The sequence below is a fragment of the Pseudochaenichthys georgianus genome, chromosome 20 (genome assembly GCF_902827115.2).
Source record: "Pseudochaenichthys georgianus chromosome 20, fPseGeo1.2, whole genome shotgun sequence".
NCBI classification, from domain to species: domain Eukaryota; kingdom Metazoa; phylum Chordata; class Actinopteri; order Perciformes; family Channichthyidae; genus Pseudochaenichthys; species Pseudochaenichthys georgianus.
This window is the reverse complement of record NC_047522.1, coordinates 7,279,025-7,301,897: the sequence shown is the minus strand read 5'-3', so window position 1 is coordinate 7,301,897 and position 22,873 is coordinate 7,279,025. Positions and strand designations below refer to the sequence as shown.

General features: G+C 39.5%; 1 non-coding gene across 1 annotated transcript; it reads right to left on the bottom strand.

The window, feature by feature from the left end:
- Nucleotides 1–1,231: 1,231 nt before the first annotated feature.
- Nucleotides 1,232–1,303, bottom strand: trnaw-cca (transfer RNA tryptophan (anticodon CCA)). The gene has a single exon. It is a non-coding gene; the product is annotated as a tRNA-Trp (tRNA).
- Between the last annotated feature and the right edge of the window lie 21,570 nt (nt 1,304–22,873).

Below are 22,873 nucleotides of genomic sequence, written 5' to 3'. Positions count from 1 at the left end.
CTTCACTCGCGTTTATGTCCATATCGATCAGATCCAGCTCTCCTGATCGGCCTTTATAGAGAGCACCGATCAAACTATTAAGAGGGAATATCGGCCGATAATGACCGATCTATCGGAGCATCCATAATTATTACCAGACATTTTGACCGGCAGGTATTGAATTTACCGGTTTTTAATACATTTTACCAGCTAAAAACCGGCTAACGGAAACCCTGTGTGTGTGTGTGTGTGTGTGTGTGTGTGTGTGTGTGTGTGTGTGTGTGTGTGTGTGTGTGTGTGTGTGTGTGTGTGTGTGTGTGTGTGTGTGTGTGTGTGTGTGTGTGTGTGTGTGTGTGTGTGTGTGTGTGTGTGTGTGTGTGCAGGAGGAGGAGCCTGGTCTCTTAATGTGAAACAAACATCATTAGGTAGACTACTTCTTGTTCTGTTCGAGAAGAAACATAATGCAAAGGGGTCATCTTCAGAACTGGTCAAACTGCAACTGAAATCCAATTAGCAGCTATCGAAAACAATGAACTCTGGAGATGTAGCAGCTCTTCCTGTCATCCTATCTGTGGATGGGGAGAATGCAGGATCAAGTGTTCAATGTCACATTTCTTTATGTAAAATATGAGACGAGGCTATTCATCTGCTTTTTGCCAAGCAGGGAAAATACAAATCCAATGTCATTGTGTCGATATAGTTTAATACCGACATATATCTTGGCCATGGATGACCTAAAGTGCCTTAATATCTTAATATCACTAAATGTCCATAGTGGCAATATTTGAGATTCATATTAACGTCACTTTAATGTGATCTCACAGAACACGGCCAGTCCAAAAACCCTGACGTGTACAAAGGAGTGTGCTGGTCGTGGTTTGTGAAGAATCAACTGTCCATGATCATAAAACCCTATTATTGGCAACTTTGGAGATCAATCTAAAAATCAACACATCCTACTGTGCATGTACTTCTGAGTTTATTATATTTACACTGAACAGAGTATGCTGTAAATAATTAGTTAGGTCAGCTCTGTTTCAACTTGTCACACTATGCATGTCTGTCAAGGAAGAAAAGAGAGTTTACAGCTCCTCTGTGGAAACATAAACACAGATATCGGAGCAGCCGGTGTAAATGGCAACATGAATGAACATGACACTAACCCTCATTATCTCCTTTACCGGACAAATGCCGTTTTTTGGTTTTCTGTTGAACTCCTAGGCTTCTGAACACTAAAGGCCTTGAAAACAACTGACCCTGACATGATTTGAACACGCAACCTTCTGATCTGGAGTCAGACGCGCTACCGTTGCGCCACAAGGTCTAGATATCCATGGCAACAACTTTCATTTGGACAAGTCAATGAAGTCATAAAGTGGAGGCAAGGAGAAAACGATGAAAGCTCCTTTATAAAGGATCACTGGCAAAAAAATATTGACGTCTGAAACTCTGAGCGGGTTACAGTGAAGTGATGGAGTCAAAAATACATGAGATGTAAACAATGAGAAAGAAAGCTGTCTAAAGAGAAAGACTAGACAGTCCAGATGTGTGTCTGTGAGGAGTGTGTGTTGCTGTGTACCCTGAGGCTATATCTTTCCATTCTCAAGCAGAGCTCTGTTCACCAAAAACATCTAATAGCTGGTGATAATAAGTGATTGCTTTGACAAGAACTGACAAAGTGGAAGTGGAAGCATTGTGCCATAAGGGCTATCATATTTCAATTCCAGCCTAGATGCGACAGCTCTCTTTACAGTAATGACTCTCTGGAGGATCTGGGTCTTTTGTGTATGTTCTCATGACTGCTGGACAAAAAGGAATGAAGCGCACTTAGAAAGTGTTTATTTGTTAGTAAAGGTACATTTTGCTAAACATACTATCCAAAACTAATCATCTTCAAGGCATGCATGCTTTTCCCACATTGTTCTTATCATAACTGGAAAACTGTCTGATCATAGTTGCACACTAGATGAAAGGACATTTTAAGGAAAAAGATAGTTTGATGATAATTGATAGCATCAGTACACTGTCTTATAGCTAATTGTGTACACAATATTACTTTACAGCAGTGGCCCTCTTCAGTCCCATGTTTTCAATTTAGTTTTCCGTAGAGAAGCCTGCATCATGTAATTTGAGAAGCTTTCTACATTAGGTGAGCCCAGTGCTTCACACAACAGAGAACTGTCATTATAAGCACAATGACCTCTGACTCTGGCATTTAAAAACAGCTTAACCTGTCTAGTCAATGAAGAAAAGCAAGCCAGAGAATAATAGACCGAGCTGGAGAATCCCTTCAGGTGAGAAAGTAAGTTCTCCTTTTTTAAAGAGTTATATAATTGAGATGGATGGAGAGAAAAAAAAGCAAGAAAGGAAAACATAGAAAGTGCAGTCCATCACCTTGCAGCCATATGCGGTCATATCTGATTTGACATCTGTGAGTTGTATTCAAACAAAGTAAGGGGAATTCAATGCTCTCAAACAGATCCAGGTGAAGGGTTTAACAAATAAAAACAGTATGTATCACTATCCTGTATGCACTACATGCACAGAATGTAATGACAGGAAATTGACGAGACTTGGCCGAAAAATACACTGCAGCACTTCCAAAACCAAAAAACACATATTTGTCTATAGCTTGACTTTTGGGTTTGATTTATTTTTTGTCAAGAACATTTCAGAGCTTCTTTCCTGGACATGAAGACGCTGAGCTAAAACCCCCAGAAATGTAAACATGCCAGATCAGATTGAACATGAATCTATATTCTATGTATATCACTCTGTATCAGCCAAACGATGCGTCTCTATTAAACATACACTATTATATTTAAACATAGTTCAAACTGATAGGAGTTACAATTTCAGGAAAGTGCTGTGATGCAGCAGTGGCATGCGACTCATTTCAAAAAGGGCTGTATGTTCAAATAATGTTCAGGTGAGTGAGCTGCAGCAAAGCCGTAAAAGATCAAAGCTATAAACCTAAACAACCTTCTCATCTGATTCTTACGGCCCCTACACACGGCGGCGTGCATTGCCGCTTCAACGCTTCTGCCCATTCACTTTGAATGGGGTGACGTCACGAATCGCCGAACTGCATTGTGGGAGCAAAGCGTAGCTTCTCTCGCGGTGCTCGCTGCAAAAGTAGAGCAATGTTCTACTTTTGCCGCCTCTACGGAGGCGTCAGCCAATCAAATCCCTCGTATGAAAATCTGACAGTACAAGCACTAGCCAATCAAACCGCGTGTATGTTGGGAGAGCCAGACCGCAGTTATTTCCCATATGTCAAAAAATGGAGGAGAAAAATATCGAGGCGGTAGGGAATCACCCGGTACTCTATGACCAGTCTCTCTTTACATACAGGGATACAAACCGGAGGAGCCAGGCATGGGGGGAGGTGGCAGAGACAGTGGGTGAAACTGGTAGGTTTTCGCTTGTTTGGGGAGTTTATATCCAGTGTACTTCGTTTGAATGGACAGCTAGCAAGCATAGACAGTATATTTAGCCAGCATGGATGTAGCATGAATGCTTTGCTTTGTATATCCGGGGCGGGACATTCATGTGATTGGTTGTTGGTCGTGTTGCTCGCGTTGACTCCCCAAGCTCAAGACACGCCCACCGCCAAGCGGCAACGCACGCCGCCGTGTGTAGGGGCCGTTACAGTTGCAAGAAAAAAGTATGTGAACCCTTTGGATTCTCCCCACATAGTGTTGTGTGTTCCTTCCAAACAACTCAACTTTGGTTTCATCTGTCCACAGAATATTTTGCCAGTAGTGCTGTTGAACATCCAGGTGCTCTTTTGCAAACTTCAAACGTGCAGCAATGTTTTTTCTGCACAGCAGTGGCTTCCTCCCATGAACTCCATTCTTGTTCAGTGTTTTACGTATCGTAGATTCGTCAACAGAGATGTTAACATGTGCCAGAGATTTCTTTAAGTCTCTAGCTGACACTCTAGGACTCTTCTTCACCTCATTGAGCATTCTGCGCTGTACTCTTGCAGTCATCTTTACAGGACGGCCACTCCTAGGGAGAGTAGCAACAGTGCTGAACTTTCTCCATTTATAGACAATTTGTCTTCCCGTGGACTGATGAACATCAAGGCTTTTAGAGATACTTTTGGAACCCTTTCCAGCTTTATGCAAGTCAACAATTCTTAATCGTAGGTCTTCTGAGAGCTCTTTTGTGCGAGGTATGGTTCACATCTGGCAATGCTTCTTAAGAATAGCAAATTCAAAACTGGTGTGTATTTTTTATAGGGCAGGGCAGCTTTAACCAACACCTCCAATCTCGTCTCATTGATTGGACTCCAGGTTGGCTGACTCCTGACTCCAATTAGCTCTTGAAGAAGTCTTTAGCCTAGGGGCTCACATACTTTTTCCACCCTGCACTGTGAATGTTTACATGGTGTGTTCAATAAAAACATGAAAACATATAATTGTTTGTGTGGTATTAGTTTAAGCAGACTGTGTTTGTCTATTGTTGTGACTTAGATGAAGATCAGAACACATTTTATGACCAACTTGTGCAGAAATCCAGGTAATTGCAAAGGGTTCACATACTTTTTCTTGCAACTGTATAAGCATAAGACAGCCAAATGATGTGTCATGCAAACACAGATAAAAGCATGACGTTATCTAGATCAATAACTTGAAATCCAGGTCAGGATTATCACCACATAATGGCGTGTGTCCCTTGGTTTTTTATCCTGGGTTAATGTGCTTCCTAATGTGTCAATAGTCCATGTTATTGTGCGTTTAATCTGCTTGAGCATTTATCATGTTAAGTATCAAAGTATTATCCTATAGTGCTGTCTACTGTCATATGATAATGAATATGCTTACATTTACTATGCAAACATTGCATAGAATTTGTATCCATCATTAATCCAGACATAGGTTTGCTGAGCATGTCACTTCTGCATTCTGAAAATCATTCACAAGTGGCTGAGCATATTGCAAATTTGTATTATCCAAGCCCAATTCCTCATGATTATGATTTCATTATGTTAGAATTCTGACATACGAATCTCAATACATCTGGGTAGAGATTAGGGCTGTGCAATTTAATCGATCTTGCGATATATATCGATATTTAGTTTTCCGAGAAAGTATCGATATTTCAGCCGCGGGTATCGATACATTAAGTCTGATAACTGTGTTCGTTATACTCGCGTCCAGGAGAGAAGCTTTAAAAAGGTGACTAATTGAGTCTCCGAGAATGTTCAAATGTATACTTTAATTAATAAAAAGCGCGGTAATGTTACAAGCAGAAGATGATTTAGTCAGAAAAACAGCTGTGTTCTGGCTCTCGTGAGCGAAGGGAAGAGAGCGAGCTCCACCTTTCCAGCTGTTAAATATCCTCTGCTGTGGGCCGGTTGGTGCTGCTGGGGATCGGCCCTCCACGTCTCCAATATTCGTTGTTGCGCATTACAGAGGATTCAGACATTGCACATTAAATATATAACTAAACACGCATTTTCTCCTCCTTATCTCTTTCATGACTTTTCATTTAATACATTTTAAACGCTGTAATCAATACTCCAAAAATACCTCACGGCTGGTTTCATTTCCGGTAGTTCCGAATGTTGTGTCATGCTACCCACGTCTGTAAACAAACGTATTCAAATAAACTGTACCTTCATTTAATATTCAGCAATAATAATATCTCGACGTCTATAGTTGTAGTGTTGAAATCAGTAGGTGTCGGTGTGCAACACTCCGTGTCATATCGCTACTAAATTCACCTCTATAGGAAATTGTATATTAGCCGCATGCTAAATGCTAACCGGAGATGAAGGATTTTCAGAATAAAAGCTCAACAACTAGTTGTGCACAACAACTTCTGGTTTTTCAGTATAAAACAGCATTTAAACTGACGGTATGTTTATGGTACTTTATGCCATCAAAACATTGATTTTAATTTCTAACAAGTCCCATTCAAATCCCCCGTGTTCCGCCACCTGCTGCACCTTTTAATTCTCCATTGTCCATTGTGATACTGCACTTTACAGCTAGAGTTTGCACTGTTTCAATAAATGAAACAAATTTTCTCACCACATCTTTTGATTCATTTTGTCCAGCATTTGCAAGCTGGAGACGCTCTGTCAGAGCCATATATTGTATAATTGATGCTTTCAGTTTTCAGTTGAATTAATTCAATCCAAGTCAATGGAACACTCACAAGATGTCACCAAAATCCCACTGTCCCTTTAAAATCTTTCAGAAAATGATATAAGTGTATCGAATTATATCGAATCGTATCGAAACGTTGGCTGAATATCGTGATATATATCGTATCGTTGGCTGAATATCGTGATATATATCGTATCGTTGGCTGAATATCGTGTATCGTATCGTATCGTGAGATTAGTGTATCGCCACAGCCCTAGTAGAGATGAGGGCCAACATGACACAGCAACTTCATTCAATCCAGTTTCACTTCAGGCTTGGTTTGAGATGTCAGGAAGTCAAACAGATTGAATGTGATCATTAAGAATGATGGGATAATTATCTTTGAGTCATGACCATTTTTCCCAAAATCATGAGAAAATAAGTCACTGCTTTTTAGTAACAGGCAGTTATTATTTGATTTCAAATGAGTGCAATCTGCTGCTTCTGCAACTTAGTGTGTCAACTCTAAGAGCAGCATCAGAAAGAAACACACATGGCCACTTAGCCGTTTTTCTGTTCACTATATTGAAGCTTGGCAGCAACTGCATTCACAGCCAAGAGCCATCAGAAACGCAAGGCTCACACACACAGTCAGCAGCCTGCTAGTGCATGTGTGCAGGCGCATTTCTTTGCATAGGGTCTTGGAAAAAGACTTCCTGCATTATGGATTCATTGTAATTGTGTAGAAATGCTGGAATACAGCATTATTTAAGATCATGACCTTCTGAGTCTATACAGGCAGAAAACTGGAGACATGATTTGTCTCCAGGATGAAAGAACAGCGGCACACTTTTGCTGCAAACACAAAGGGCCATTCCGTAAATCACGGTCACAGAGTCTATTTATCAACCAACAAAACACTTGGTTTTTGAAAATCTTAATCATTCCAGACACCACCAATACAAAAGAAAACCTTCACCAAAAACCTTTAACCCAGTATTCCAAATAGAATAAAGAAGTGTAACTTTCAGTCTACCCACACACAGCAGACATACTGTGCTCCTGCTGGTTTCATCACTTCTCCACAGGAGCACCAGCAGGAACATATTAAGTTGAAGACACTGGACAATATTGAGCATGTAATCTCTTGTGAATACTCTAACACTTACTACGAAAACACTGCTTTCTCCTGTCTGCCAATACACTAACCATGCAACATTTAAAACCTCAGAATGTTTGCACCACATCATTTTCATGCCTTAACAGGATCCATCATGTTATTTGCATGTATCTCAAATGATCTACCAAATAACAAGAAGAAGAAGAAAACAAAAAGGATAAAAGCAGGGAAGAGAGGAGAAAACTAATTACAGGAAACAAGAGGGAGTCTAAAAAAAGAGATGGAGAGAAGGAGGGGGGATTAAAAGAGCAAGACAACAAAGGAAGGGGAAGAGAGGAAAAGTAGTTTAAGAGAGAATCAAAAAGATGTTGAGAGAAAGCACCGGAGGCTGTGCTGCAAGGTTAAATGTAATGAGCTCAGTGTTTATCGACGAGTGAATTAGGGACACAATTACACCAGGGAGAGAGGACATTTTCTCACACACACACGGTAATTTCAGAACTTGCTGATACCTGAAACAAGACTGTAACGTAATGCAACCTCAATACATCTCATTCTCTCTGCTGTGCATGAAGAAAAGGTGCCACTAAGATAACCAGGAGGGCCGATTCAAACAAGCTTAGAGCTTCAAGTGTGAAGAATGGAGAAATGTTTCAATCACAGCACTTTTCTCCATGCTGTTGTTCCTGCACTATTTTTTATTCCATATTTTTATTTTGGTGTTTGTCTCCTCTCTATGATGTGTCATCATGACATGAGGCAGCAAAAACAAACAAATGGCAATAAATGAATATTCACTATCCTATCAGTTCTCCGACATCACTGTGGTTCAGGCTTAGATGCAAGGTGTTGTAAAGTGGCATTGTATCTCTTTGACTGCCCCTCCTTTCCCTCGGTCCAATACCGTTACTGAGGCTGTTCTCATTAAAGTCAGAGAGTGATGGAGTAGAGCCCATCAATCTTACTTTAGGACCACCACAGTTGAAGGCTTGTGGTACGAGTGAAAAGGAGGGGGGCTAGGGTGCAGCATGTGGTCTGTTAGTGAGGATGAAGGGGTGCAGACCCCAGTAGTGTCTGGTTTTCAAATCACCCCAAGGTTAGGAGATTTCAATCAACACGTCATTGCTTAAAATTTGACGCGGGTTTGGGAAAGTAAGCTGATGAAAGCACAGGGTTGCCAAAGCCTATTCTGAAACGATTTGTTATACAATCTGACGGACATAAAGTTGAATATGCAGGCTTTTATGCTCTTTGACTCGTACGATCAGCATAAGAAGGCAGATTTGGACAAACAATAAATAACTAAGGAATAATTAGAATGTTGCACTTGATCAACTCTGACCAATCATGTAGGATAATTTCAAGGGTAAACCGGGGAAACAGACTGAAAAGAGGTGATGAAAGTTTAAGTGCCTAGGGCATTGGCACAGAGGAGGGTTCCTGGGAAATCTGTTAGGATGAAAGACACTGAGAGTAAGGAACCGGCTCAACCAGATCATTCACCTAAACCTGCACATACACGGAAACATAGGTACACTTCACACACACACACACACACTCTGCAGCACGCCATTAACACGTTACAGAACAACATGAATTTGTAAAAAGGTTACCATGTACAGTATGACGGCTGTAAAATGAGGATGTTTACATAGCCTTGGCCTGTGAAAGTATTCAAATGCATTCGTATACACAAACCTCTCTGAGGTCTTGCTCTATCAGAGGTACAACAGCCAGCAGACTCTATGGTGTAATGTGATCTAAGATACCCAACACCCATTGCAAGACAGCCTGCAAAGAAAACCTACTGAGTTCTGACAATACCAGTCACTTCCTTTCTTTGATAACAAGAATGTAAAACAAAAACCCATTGCACTCTCCAGTAAATCTCTGTACAGATGCTTACAGTAAACTTTGAACTATTTCAAGAGTTATGCCAGGTAGGTCTAGACAACAGCAAATACATAAAAGCGGGATGCACAATAATCAAAGACATTCTCCTCAGAGAAATGTAAGCATTTAGAAATAGCACTCTTCTATAATGCCAGTAAAAAATAAACATAATTCTAATTAAATGCAGTCAAATGCATTTCCATTCATTCATCTTAATCATATCTGGCACATGCTTTGGAGAAGTGAGGATCTGCTTGCAGGAAGCATATGCTATTTGCAGTCTCCTAGCCTCATAGGATCATAAAGATCCCTAATCATAGGTTGTGAGATGGCTGGCCTTTCAGTAGTAAGTCACCATCTTCACAGCCTCAGAAAACAAAGAAGGAGCAGAATTCAAATCAAATCAAGTGTTATTTTTTATATAGCACATTTATAAACGATTGTTGCTCGAGCCAAAGTGCTGTACATATAATAAAATTAGCCTACAGTAGAGACACTTTACAGCAAATACAACAGCACAGATTGTTCAGAATATCAGTATGAGAAAAAAACGACACCCTCTATGCTAGAATTCCATCTGCTATCAATGTACTGTAACTCATACCATAGCAAGAGAAGAAGGAACCCATGATAACTTCATGTCAGCCTGACGTTTCTCTCGTTTGTTTTGGGGGAGAGGAAATGACAGTACTTTTGCTTCTCATTGTAAAAATTGTAATAAGACATATGTCTGAGTCAATATCCCGAAGAAACTTGCTTAGGAATACAAGAAGCAGTTATACCGTAATGACAGGTCTGCAGTGCATCTATTAATTATTTGTTAAAGAAATATATATAAAGAACTGTGACCACACAGTAAGGTCAGAACAAACATAGAATGCACTGTGACTGACCCCAATAACATTGAAATAGTTCCCATGTCATGTCATCATTAGTCTGGACTGAATGACCCCATTTCAGGATCCAAGCACTAATCATACCGCAACATGTTCTGAGACAAGAACATGACAGTCTAGGACTTCTGGGCAAAGATTAATCAGTAACTTTACATATTTATCAGTCAAATCTCCATGTTGTCAACAGAACCAGATGAGATGAGTTTACAAGTCATTTGCAGGCAGCAAATTACACAGTGTCAAACTAAGAAAATGAAAATGTGTATATAGTGTGCTCCAAGCTTAGTGATTTGGGATAACATTGTGGTGCATCTATTTAAACACCAACCTGCACATTTCTGAACACCATTGATTATATCAGTCTATTCAAATGAATATACAAAGGCAGGGAATGCCAGTTTATATATACAGAGTATAAAAAGGAAACATTTTAATTTTCAAATGAAATGTGCCAAAAAGAACTAAAAGCATGTACCTGCTGCCGTGACATGTTTGTACTTTTGCATGCTTTCATCTCGCAAACATAAAAGTATAAAACCAACACACCAAAACATCATCAAACAACTTGAAATCACTAGTATTATAAATCTTTCAGATCACCAAGACTGCAGTCAGATATCAGCCTTTCCAGAGGTGCCATCCGTGCAGCAAAGCAGTGTCAGGAGGAGGCTGTTTCTTTGAGTTTGATGTGGCTCTACTGAGGTGTCCATGAGACAAACAACAAACCATTCATCATGCTATTGCTCCTCTGGGTGCTTGTCAAATCAAATCAAAGGCATCTCCATCAGCATGACAAAAAGACTGAGTCATCTCGGAATTATTTCTTGTGAAAAACTCTGTAGCCTTGGGCTGCAATCACTTCAGTGTCCTTTTGGAAGAGCAATAAAGGACTAGTTCACTTACTCAATAAGCCATGCATGCACAATGAAGATACAGCCAAGGTTGAATAGCAGTACATAAAGTTAGAGCAAAACAAAAAAGACAAACGGCATCAGCAAACTGAAACTAGATGTGTGCATGTCTAGAAAATGAGCAGAGAAAGAGTGGTTTAGCAATTGTCAGCTAGTTTTCCAAAGTGAGAAGTGAACATATTCAATATCACCAATATTCATAATTGATAGGTATGCGGAATTGGAACACCGGCAACAACCAATTTCAGGCCTCAACTGTTTTAATATTTCGAAGCTAAAATATAATTACTTAGGGTTAAACCACACTAACTCCTGACTACACTCGTACACTTCCACTAACGCACATTTGAAACAGTGCCCTGAGAACTATTAAGAGAGAATTCCCAGAAAGGGAAGTCCTAGCTTTGATTTTGAATACTTTAAGCTCCAGATCACAAAACCTGTCGAAATCTTTCCGTTGAGTTCATCAACTTCACAAAGACAGGAATCCACTTTAGCAAAGCAAACTTGTGTATCACTTTTATCATCACTTTGTAGTTAAGTAATTATTAAGACAAATAAGGCAAAAATGGAAATTAAAGGAAGATTATCTATCACAGGAAGGAGAGATTACGCGGTTATTTAGCAAAGGAAATTAAAAAATTGCCCTCAGCTTGACAGAAGAACAACAATTTAAATTGACAACATAATAGATTCCAGACCGGTAGGGAATGGGTAATTATAGAAGATCAATACATGTGTGCTTTAAAGGACAATAGCCACGTCTTTTTGACACAATGCTATTTTTGAATATTGGTAAATTAATCAGGATGAATTATATTTCCGGGAACTGCTGTTTCTACTGATAATGAATACCGAATAAAAAATGAATGTTGTAATGTCCTAAAGTCAAACCTACTTTAAAGTTAAAATCAGGGTTGAAAAATATCTTGGAATAAGATGTTTTCCTTCCCTTACTCTAGTTTGTGAGTCTCAACACACATAATAAAAAACGTATTAGGTCCTGATGTAGCCTGGATCATTGATATGGTCAGATCACTCGTTAGTATTTTAGTGTACTGCAAGTATACTTGTATATTGGAGATTAGGACCAAATTACCATGATGCTACACAGACACTGAATTAGTAAAGGCTCTTTAAATGTAGTCCATCCTTCAAGCTCATCTAATGAAATCAAAATGTAGGTTGAACAGTGTTTGATAAAAGCTTAGTGCAGCTACAGACTATACACAACCATGCTTATTTACTTTATCCATTGAAAGAAAAGACTTTGTGTGTTCATGTGCTGGATGGTTCAATGACCCAGAGTGCATTAGTAGGATCAAAAGCCAATGACAGACAAAGCCGCAGGACCATTTTGATATTGTATATGCTTTTTCAACTCTTACATTGCACAATCAAGTCATTATAATCCTTCCAAAAAAAGAATAGAACCCCACATAAATCATTTAACAACTAATTATCGTTTGTATTATCCTACCTAGTGTGTGGTAGTAGCACTGTACTTCTTCTCAAGCTCTGTTTTTCCAAACATTTGACCCACTTAAGTATTTTCTTAGCAAGGCACTAAATTCATAAAGGGCTACTACAGTTTATGAAGAAGCCCACATCCACATTTGTCAGGCTTTTCATGTTTAGACGATATAATGTATATGTATAAACTAGCCAACCGATAATTGGGAATATACACAGAATCATTATGCTTTGTTGTGAGCCCCTCACAGTCAAAGACAATTCATTTTGATTTACATAAAACTGTTCATGGGGTTAAAAACCACAATAGATTTAAGAGGATTCAGAAAGACAAATTTTACATAAACATGGAAATACTCACTTTTTGACCTTTTCTACAGAGGAGAAGGTTGTCATGCAGACACAAATTATATTATGAAAAAGAAGATAAAAGACAAAACAGAAAAGAGAAAATGTGTTGTCCAAGTGGTTAAATAGACCTGCAGCAACAGCGTGTGAAGTAGCCTTAGAAGTGAAACAGTCTCTGTAACAAAGGCTTAGCTAATACAGAAAGTGTTTTGTTGTTCAAATGTTATAAATAAATAAAAAGTTATTATGTGGAGTGTGTAAAAGGTGGTTTACAGTGTAAAACACATGAAGAGTTATCCCCGAACTAAGACTCAGAGTAGCATTAGCTTTTTAGCTCATTAACAGGCAGCTAGTTTACAGCTAAAACGTTAGCATTTAGGTTAGCTAGCTATGGAAGAAAGTCAACACTTAGCAAAGAGTCAGATAGCCTGCAGATAAAACCGTATCTGTATCTAAGAAAAATTAAATGATAGACTTACATTTATATGCTGGCCAGTAACACAAAAAATAAAATATATATATATTCCTTTTTGCAGCAAGAAACATGATATGTCGAGGCAGGAAACTCACAGGTGTAGGTATTTGTCTAAATGAGTGGGCTGCATCCCGTTTAGGTGTATCCTACTCCTTATCGGCCTGGTCTGGCCTGGTCCCATGCATGGTCCTCTGTCATGGTCCCCTGAAAGAGCTAAATGGTATGGGGCCATCGTTAAAGTTATTAGTGCCACCTGTGCCATTCTTGCCATGAAAGAAAAAGATAATTTAAAAATAATTTAATTTTAATGTCTAATTTTAAAAAGGAATACAAAAAATATATGTGGAGTAATAAGCTTTTCGAATGAATTTTTTATTTTATTTGTCCTCATTAAATCACTTAATGTTCCCCATTCACAATGTCTCTTACAAAACGGAAATATTTAATATAGGCCCTTTATACCTACACACAAGTACAATGAACTGTGCTTATATCTGACCAGCTAACGGAAGATCCAATAATTATTAGCGATTTATTACCATACATTCACATTTTTTAATGTGTCACTTTTCTTTGTACAGACACAGCCATTAACAATAATTTAAGATGTAATAATAGAGTATAGCAGCAACAAAGAAATAAATTGTGGTAAAACCCACATAGCTACTCATAACACATCATAACAGGAAAGGGTCTTTGCAGAACATCTCCCCATTCATGCATGATGGGGAAAAAAGCCTACATAAGACATGCATCAGGTGATTCCTCTGAAAGACAATCTTTTAAAGGTCTTATCTTAATCTTTGACAAGCACCCCATGCTTGTGCTTCAGTAATGAGTTTGACTGCAATCTTCGTGGTGGCCACCGAAATAAGCTGTTGACAAAACAGCGAATCACACCCAAGAGAGCCTGGCGTGGCCCGCATGTCGAAACACCGCAAACCACATAGTTGGCCTTTGCTACAACTTGCTCACAGTTGGATATAGCTGGAGGCAGGAATTGTCATTTCACTGAGAGGTGGGATGAGAAAAACAAGATGAGCAACCCAAGGCTCTCCAGAAGGCTACTGTACTCAAAACAAAACAAACTCTGATTAAGTCTTATACAAATTATTGAATTAAATAAATCCACATATTGTCCTTGTCAATTACCCAACTATGTTAATATTTGGACAAATACTTATTAATGGATAAGTGAAACACATGTGTACAACACTCAACACCATACAGAAAGAAGCATTTGGGTTGTTAATGGCAACCCAACCACTTCCTTGACACAGTGATCAATCAAGCATGTCATATGAACCATCAAACCATTGTCCTATAGCTCTTAAAACAAGGGTAAGTTGGAGTGTGTTTTTTCTTCAAACAGGCAAACTGCTGTGAGGGCAGAAATATTCTTGGTTGTTGAGTTAGATGTTGATGAAGAGTGTTATTTATTTTCTAGCAGAGAATAATTAAAGCCAAACTGACCAGTTACCCTAACTGACCCTATACAAAAATATTCTTATTTTCCCATACCATTTAAGTTTGCCAGACAACAAAGCTGTGTTTCCTTGGCTGCCTTCTCCTATTGAAGTTGAAGTAAACCGATTGGATTAATTCTGCCTCTGAGAAAAGATTGTATAATTCTAACTTTAATCTATAAAAGCTTGGGAAAAGCTTCTCCGATTCACAAAGCAAAGTTTGGGAAGCTTGTCCTGAGAAAAAGTGGAGTTACAGCAGCCTACTGTATACCATAATTGAATGGGCAAGTAATTTATGTGTGTATTTTAAGAGCAGAAACAGGGCGGCCCCATGTTAAGACGTGCAAAGTGTAGACAGTGGAAGCTGTCAGGACAGCTTTTAAGAACGTGTTCGGGTGGTTGAAAGTGCTTTTCCATCTTAGCAGCATTAGCAAGCATAATTTTGTTGGCCCTTTCTGCTTGAAATACATTTCTTTTAACAGCTTGTCACCTTGCTCATACTTTCCATTTGACTATATCTACAAAAACAATATAGGTTATGTAGTCCATCTTCCAACTAAATCCAATGGTAACAGAAGCTAAACAATGTGTAAATGTTTCTTTATGAAGGTATATTGCCAATGCAAACACATCAGAATGTAGAGAGGGTGGTTCGACAGTACTGAGAGAAGTGGATTTATATTTTCTCAGCTTTCCATTAACAGTCCTGCAGCAACTTGCCCGACAAAATATTTAAAAAAATGTATTATCTTTTCGAATGCAGCAATGCAATAGAAATATGGCCAAAGAAACAACGCCTCTGATGAGCAGCTTCTCTAAAACCATAAACTGCAGGAGGGTTTCGTGTAACAAAAGACTACCACCCTTTCTGCCATGTTCTACTGTGTCTCATTGGCTGTGGTGAAACTAATTCCTCCCAAATGTGACCCATCAGCTACCAGCCAGGTCACCAGAATTACATGAAAGGAGCTTAATGCTAACCTTTCCCAAAGCAAACCCATTATCTTCTGATGACTAATCTGTGATAACAAACGGAAGCGTTAGAGCTACGACTGCGACCATGTGGCACAATGTGTGAGTGTGCGTGCGTGCGTGTGTGTGTGTCTGCCTTCAGATCAGAAGTGTGGGGGTTGAAATCATGTTGGGCTCAATATGAACAGACTTTTCTTTTGTCAATGATAAGTAGGCAGCTGCAACAATCATTGGCACACCAACAGTTATTGAATACACATATGAAAAAGCAAGGGCATTTTGGAACCTCTCAATACCATCTCTAAGTCTAACATTCCTGAATCTATAAAGACAAGCCTTACAACACAAAAGCAGGGCTAAGTCATGCGACATCAAGTGCAGTAAATTGCTGCCATTGTTTTGCTTCTAACGGTTCAGGCTAATGATTAGCCGGATTATCTTAACCAGTGGGTTAAGATAACAAAAAGGACCATTCAGAAGGCTGTGGCTGGGATAGAAGAAACACAAACTAGATGCTATCTGGACCTTGTGTTTGATATGTCAGCATGGTCGAACCAACAAGAACTATGTCTGAAGGGAGCCACGTTATCTCATTATGAAAGAAAAAACAATCAATCATGCCTAAATACATACTAATTAACCATGAACTTATTGCCCAATGGTGTATTATCCCTGCTTAATATGTAGACGGTTTGACAACAAGAGGAATTGCTATTATTTAGCTCCAAGGGCAGTGGATAAACACAGCATACCAAAAAATCAACTACAAAAAACACATCAGCAGTGACAACAGAAACTGACCCTGAATGACCCAACACTGCTATATGTTGCTGGGAAACTGATCACGCAATGGCTTGGCATGGCTATGACATAGTCAGACTTTGGCTGTTACCATAATGGCATGTGGCCGGCTTGCAATGCTGTGTTTAGCCAGCAAAGACACACACTGGCTCAATGCTTTCAGTTCAGCATCCAGAGTATAGCGGATGTTTTGATCTCTGTAGTCACAAGTCCTTGTATGCAAACATACCATATATCAGCACCTGTGTGTACACACCTGAGATGAAAGCTAGCCAGCAGGGAAGCACTAAAGTCATCTGTTTGAGAAAGATAAGAACCTCAGTGTGGTGTCATTGTCCTTGGGGCTGTCCATGTGAGTAGGAAAGCTCGCCAGACGGTCGTTCAGCCAGACAGGTTGTACAGAAATGCTTTCAAATCCACCTCTACATTGACCCAAAGTAAAACCATTCATGTGTGTCGACCTAAGTCTGAAGAACCAAACCAAGCCACTTTCAGCTTTAATTAAGGCATTTATTTGTCTCAATACATGGTAAGTTACATGAGACGGGCGTTACATGTAAACAATTTTGGTAAATATTGCCCAAAATTCGAATTGGATAATGAAACACACTTTAAAACAATGTCATATTTGGTTACAAGTCCTTTGCAGAGACAACCCACAGATATCAGACACTTGATATCTTGCTCTGTCGGGCCTGCACTGCGGCCAGAACTACTTATTGCTTATTTAGAGGTCAAGTGGCTTACTTTAACAGTCAAGAATATCTCAATATCTGGCCATTTAACACATCCCCTTTACTATATGTTTATGATCATTGTTAGGGATGTCCCGATCACCTTTTTTTGCTCCCGATCCGATTCCGATCATTTGATTTTGACAATCTGCCGATACCGATTTTTCCCGATCCGATCTTTATGCAATGCATTAAGATAAAAAAAAAGGTAACAGATAACGGCTGGTCATCCAACGCGATGAATTCAGCTATCTTGGCTGTTATTTGTTTGGCCTTTTCACTGTTCTGGGGCAGTTTCTCTTTCCTTTTAAAAGTCTCTGAAAGTGTCGGTTGTTTCAGTGCCGTTACCTGAGTGGCCGCTGTGTACTCGCCGTGTTGTTGTTGGTGTTTGTTTCTCAGGTGGCGTATTAGATTGGTCGTGTTGAACGTAGCTCTGTTCTTTCCACCACGCGGAACCTCTGCCTTGCAAACATTGCATCTGGCTGTTACACTGCCTTCGCTTTCAATTTTATAATACTTCCAAACTCCTGACATTTTCTCTGTCCCGACTCCCGAGTCACCAGCTGAACGTAGCCTCTCGTTAGCTTACTGCTACTATTAGACACTGCGCCCACTCTGTTGCCAGATTTCAGAGAAATAAGCAACCAGGTCTATGAAAACAAGCCCAAAGAAAGCAACACATACATGATGTTGTGTAATTTTAAACCAAAACTATGTCCTCAGGATGACTTTAAGACGTGAACATGGTCATTTTTGTTTTGTAACATTAAATAAAAAAAATATATTTTATAAAAAAAAAAAAAAATCCCGATCCCCGATTTTTTGAAAATCACGTGATCGGCTCCGATCCCCGATCACGTGATCGGATCGGGACATCTCTAATCATTGTGCTTCACTGTCCAACAGCCCTTCTCTTTTTATCCAACATGAATGAAAATACTGTGATCCAAAAACCAGTCAGGCCACTTCCACCTCATAGTCTCTGTATATTTGCTTCGTCGAGCATTAAAATAACAAAAAGATACACGTCCCTGTTCGGCTACTTATAGACTGTGCTGCATATTTTTCTCCAATGTTGAACTATACTTATTTTGAATTAGAACTTCAAGATCTCTTTTAGATCAGTATTTAACTACCAGTCTGCTCCTCTATTTACTGTCACCACTGTACTACAATAAACAGGCTGTTAGCAGCCTCTATGTGAAATGACAGGCTATTTGCATTGTATAATCTCTATCATGCGAACAGTACAGTACATGTTGCTGCAGATTTTTGACATTGCATAAAGCACATACATTTGGATTTCGAACATGCTAGTTTTAAAGAACATGCTAAAGGTTGAGTAAACCACTGTCTTTGATCTCAGTAGACACATTGAAGGGGGTACCGTGCAGGCCAGGAGTACTAAATACATTTTCCGGCTGCTTGGGCAAACTTCAACTCGTGATATTGGAGGGTGTGAGATGTTTAAGTCATAGACTGGCTGGCAACAATTCCCCTGGAAGGAGTTAGCACGAAACAAGGACACTGCCCAGTCGGCTGGAAGAAGAAAGGAAGAAAGAAAGATGAATATACAAGAGGCGGAAAAAAACAAAGGATAGGAAACTGAAGGAAAGCCAGTGGAGATCACAACAAGAGAGGTTATTGAGTCCACATTATTCTTTCTCTACTTTGTTCCCGGCTGTGGTAGAGATGAGCTCTTAAAAAATCTCTGCTGCTTGACCACAGATGAACCGACCTACTCCTGCTCAGTTAACATCAATCACAATACATCCCATCATCCTACAGAAGATATACAGCTCCGCCTTGTACTCTCCACTCACATGATAATACCCCAATTACCTTCAACTACTGTAATAATCCTGCTCATATACAGCAGCTCCTCTCCATTACATAAGCACTGAGCCACTGAGTGTAGTGAGCTAATGAGCAGTGACAACCCTTTCATTGCCACTTCCCTCTTTCTCTTTGTGTTGTGGATCAGTGCAGCAAAGATGGCTGTTGGTCTGAGCATAGATGAAGATTCAAAACTATAGTTTTAGTGCAGGCAGAGGAGAGAAGTGGTGTTTTATTTGGAAGCAATTCACTATTTTGGACAGTTAAAACAGTCTACATGGCAACATTATTCCTTTTGTAAAAATGCAAATATATGTTGGAGGGTGTCCTATTTTTCACTCAATCAACAACACTTTGGTGCTTGTGTCCCACACAAATGCTGAGTTGTATAATGTTGCCCTGCAGCAGAAGAGCGTATATCCTGAGTTCTCAAACATTGCTAAAGGCTCTGAATTTCCAACACTGTGTTTGTTTCTCATCAGCAGAACTAAAAGTAACTCAACAGCCAATTTGCCTTGATCTGACAAGGAGCCTTGGGAAATGGGTCAGCAACAGACAACCTGCTAGGTGTCAAGTCAGTGTGTTCATGTTGTCGTTCCAAGAAGCCGTACAAAAACATTTACTGATTAGTTATTGGTCAACACCCCTCAGCTAATAAATCAATTCCTGTTGTGTATGATGCTGCCATCTGGTTCTCATAAGGGCTCAAAACATTTGACAGTAACACTCTCTATGGCACCCATGACTATAATGCATGATTAACATACTTAAATTGCATTTTAATCTGTTTAAGCTCTGTATAAATCCAGTCATACTCACTTGTAAATAGATAATGCCTCATAACAATCATAAGATATTATAAGAACATATTCATCAACCCATTTCTACATGGAATCCAAGTGGATGTTTGATCAATATATGTATTCATGGTAAATCAAATAATACCTACTTTATGTTAACAGTTATTGCCAATATTTCCACAGTGGACAAAGTCACTTTAGGTCAACCACTAGCCTTTCACCATGTTTTCCTTGATGTCACATGCATCTGTTTGTGCTATAAAGATAAAAACATCATTACATCAGAGACTTCAATCAATCAATGTTTATTTATATAGCCCAATATCACAAATGTTACATTTATCTCAGTGAACTTCACAGTTTGTACAGAATATCAGTATGACAATACGACACCCTCTGTCCTTGGACCCTCAAATCGTACAAGGAAAAACTTCCGGAGAAAACCCACAGTTTAAAGGGAAACATGGGAGAAACCTCAGGGAGAGCAACAGAGGAGGGATCCCTCTCCCAGGACGGACAGACGTGCAATAGATGCCGTGTGTAAATTGAAAAGATAATACATTTACAACATAGGTAGTCCAAATGTTTGGAAATGCATGTGTGTATAATAGGGCTGTGCATCTTCACTGGTCTCACGATTCGATTACGATTATCCTGTCAACGATTCGATTCGGTTCGATATCCCGGTGCATCACGGTGCATCACGATTCATACCAATGCGTTGCATCCTCAATTTTCTATATTACTGCACATGGCTTATTTTGCATCAATGCATACATGCAGTAAATACATATGAACTCTCTTTTTATTATTTAGAAAGTGCTTCAGAAATCAATAACATAAATGTCTTGACATTAATTTATAAACCAAAATAAATGAATTGTATAGGTCTAGCCTCCGTGTGTGAAGTTGTTCCATCCTCAAAAACAAAAAGCTAATGCTTCTGCAGTCGAGCTGCAGCTTCTAGCCACGGTCTTCTGTTAAGAAAGGACACTGAATGTCCTGAATGTGGCATCACACACAGGACTTGAGTCTGAACACAGCAGACAACAGGAGTATTTACAACAGCATATACAAACAAAAATACTGCATGTGGGTGCACACTTACATTCTCTGTCTTACTGTTACATGAATCCCATGAATGTATGAGATTAAATTAGCTTCATTATATCTCAGTGATTAAGTGAATAATAACATTTCTATCGAGTCACTATCAGCATGTCACTCATTATTTTCAGGGAGGGGGCGGGGCTTGGAGTAACGGAGAGGAGACGGTGATCGCGGAAGCTTTTTTCCTCCTGCCTTCACAAACTTTACAGACGTATATATCGTCTGAAAATTGCTAGAGGACATTCATACTTTGCAATCCAAGACTTAATTAAATCCACCAAAAACCTGACATGATTGTAACGCGATTATTTTTGAAAAACATAAATCCCTGTCTGTGTCTCTGAGCCGCAGCGACACAGAGTGATTCGGAGCGGGTCCTTCTGCTGTGGGTTCTGGACTGGTGTTCTTGTGTTGGTGGATAAAGCAGACTGCTCGGTGTTCGGTGTTGCTGTGCCGCTGTCACGTATGTTCCCTGATCTCTGCGTCACCGACCGATTTGATATTAAAGTGACAGAAAAAACGTTATAGTAAAGCCGCGGCCGGAAAATCAGGAAGCAACGTTACTACTCTATAACCGATTATCTTCCGTCACTGCATCGAGACCGAATCGTCCACGTCCGCATCGCAATGCATCGTAGAAACGATTATTTTCAACACCCCTAGTGTATAATAAGAAGAGGAATCCACGAGGATATCAGACTTGTCTTTGTACATCCTTGAACCACAGGACACATGCTCATCATATGCTGCAGTTAGCCTATATGAAGCATATCATTAAAAAGGAGCAGTATAGAAATATGGGACTTTGTTTTTGTTTAGCCATCTCCCCTAAGGATATTCTGCAACTGTTTATTTGAATAACTTGACTTTGCTATGACATGTCTGCAATCCTGAATTTGTGGAATTCTTTGAGGAAAAAAGGCTAATTATGTGCTTTAAGGCCTAAGCCTCCATTTAGGTGGAGTAACTGTGGGAAAGTATAGGAGACAAATAAGATCTAGAGATGCAGCTCTTCAAAGAGCCACAAATTATGGATCCAGAGACAGAATGTTTGAGTATTCTTTAGTTGTATGTCTCCGAAAGGTGTGCCAGATGTGAAACCAGACAGTTAGAGGATCAGTTTAGATCTGAACCTCCCTGTCTCATATGTGTGTTGTTTTGTATGCCAAAGGGAAAGCACACAAAATAACATCCTCATATTGGTTTAGCTTACATGGCTGAAAATGTGGTAAACACTTGACTGGCAATGTGCAGAAAACAACAGTCTTGGGAGCAGCAAATCAGGAGGAGAAGCTTGAAAAGCAATTTAGCATTAATCCTTCATGACTGTGCACACTGTAGACCAGATTGACTCTAGAGTTAATGGTGCTTGAGTGGCTAATTGATGTGTGCTTCCTGGCCCCACTCAGACTGTGACTAAAGGCCTCAGCGTCCCCAGAGGAGATCAGGTACACCGGCACAGCTGATTCAGAGCAGACAATACTTCTAATGTCACAGATCACTGATATTACAGCCAACTAAGTATCACATAATTGCCACATCAATACATGCAACATATATCTTTGATGATTCATACATAATGAAGGGATAGATAAGGACATAAGCACCAGGCAGAATGTACTCAGAGGCCAGTATGGAGTGCCACAGTGATGCGTCCTAAAACACGGAAGCAAGCTGTGCATGGGTTCCTTCGACAAACAAGCAATGCAATTTCTCCATAGGACTTTGGAAAATAGCTCGAAATAAGGTCTGTGGTTGACACACATTTAAGAGACGGATCACGTTTTGTTCAGTCGGATAATCTCCACATGTCTACCCTACTTTTATAATTTTCGAATCATAAATCTAAATCTATAGATTTATGATCGATAGGTTTATTTAAGTCACTGTGGCACTCTGTAGAGGAGAAAGGTAAAGAAGAGGCGGACATGAAGTATTTTTTGAAGAGGTAATGTAAA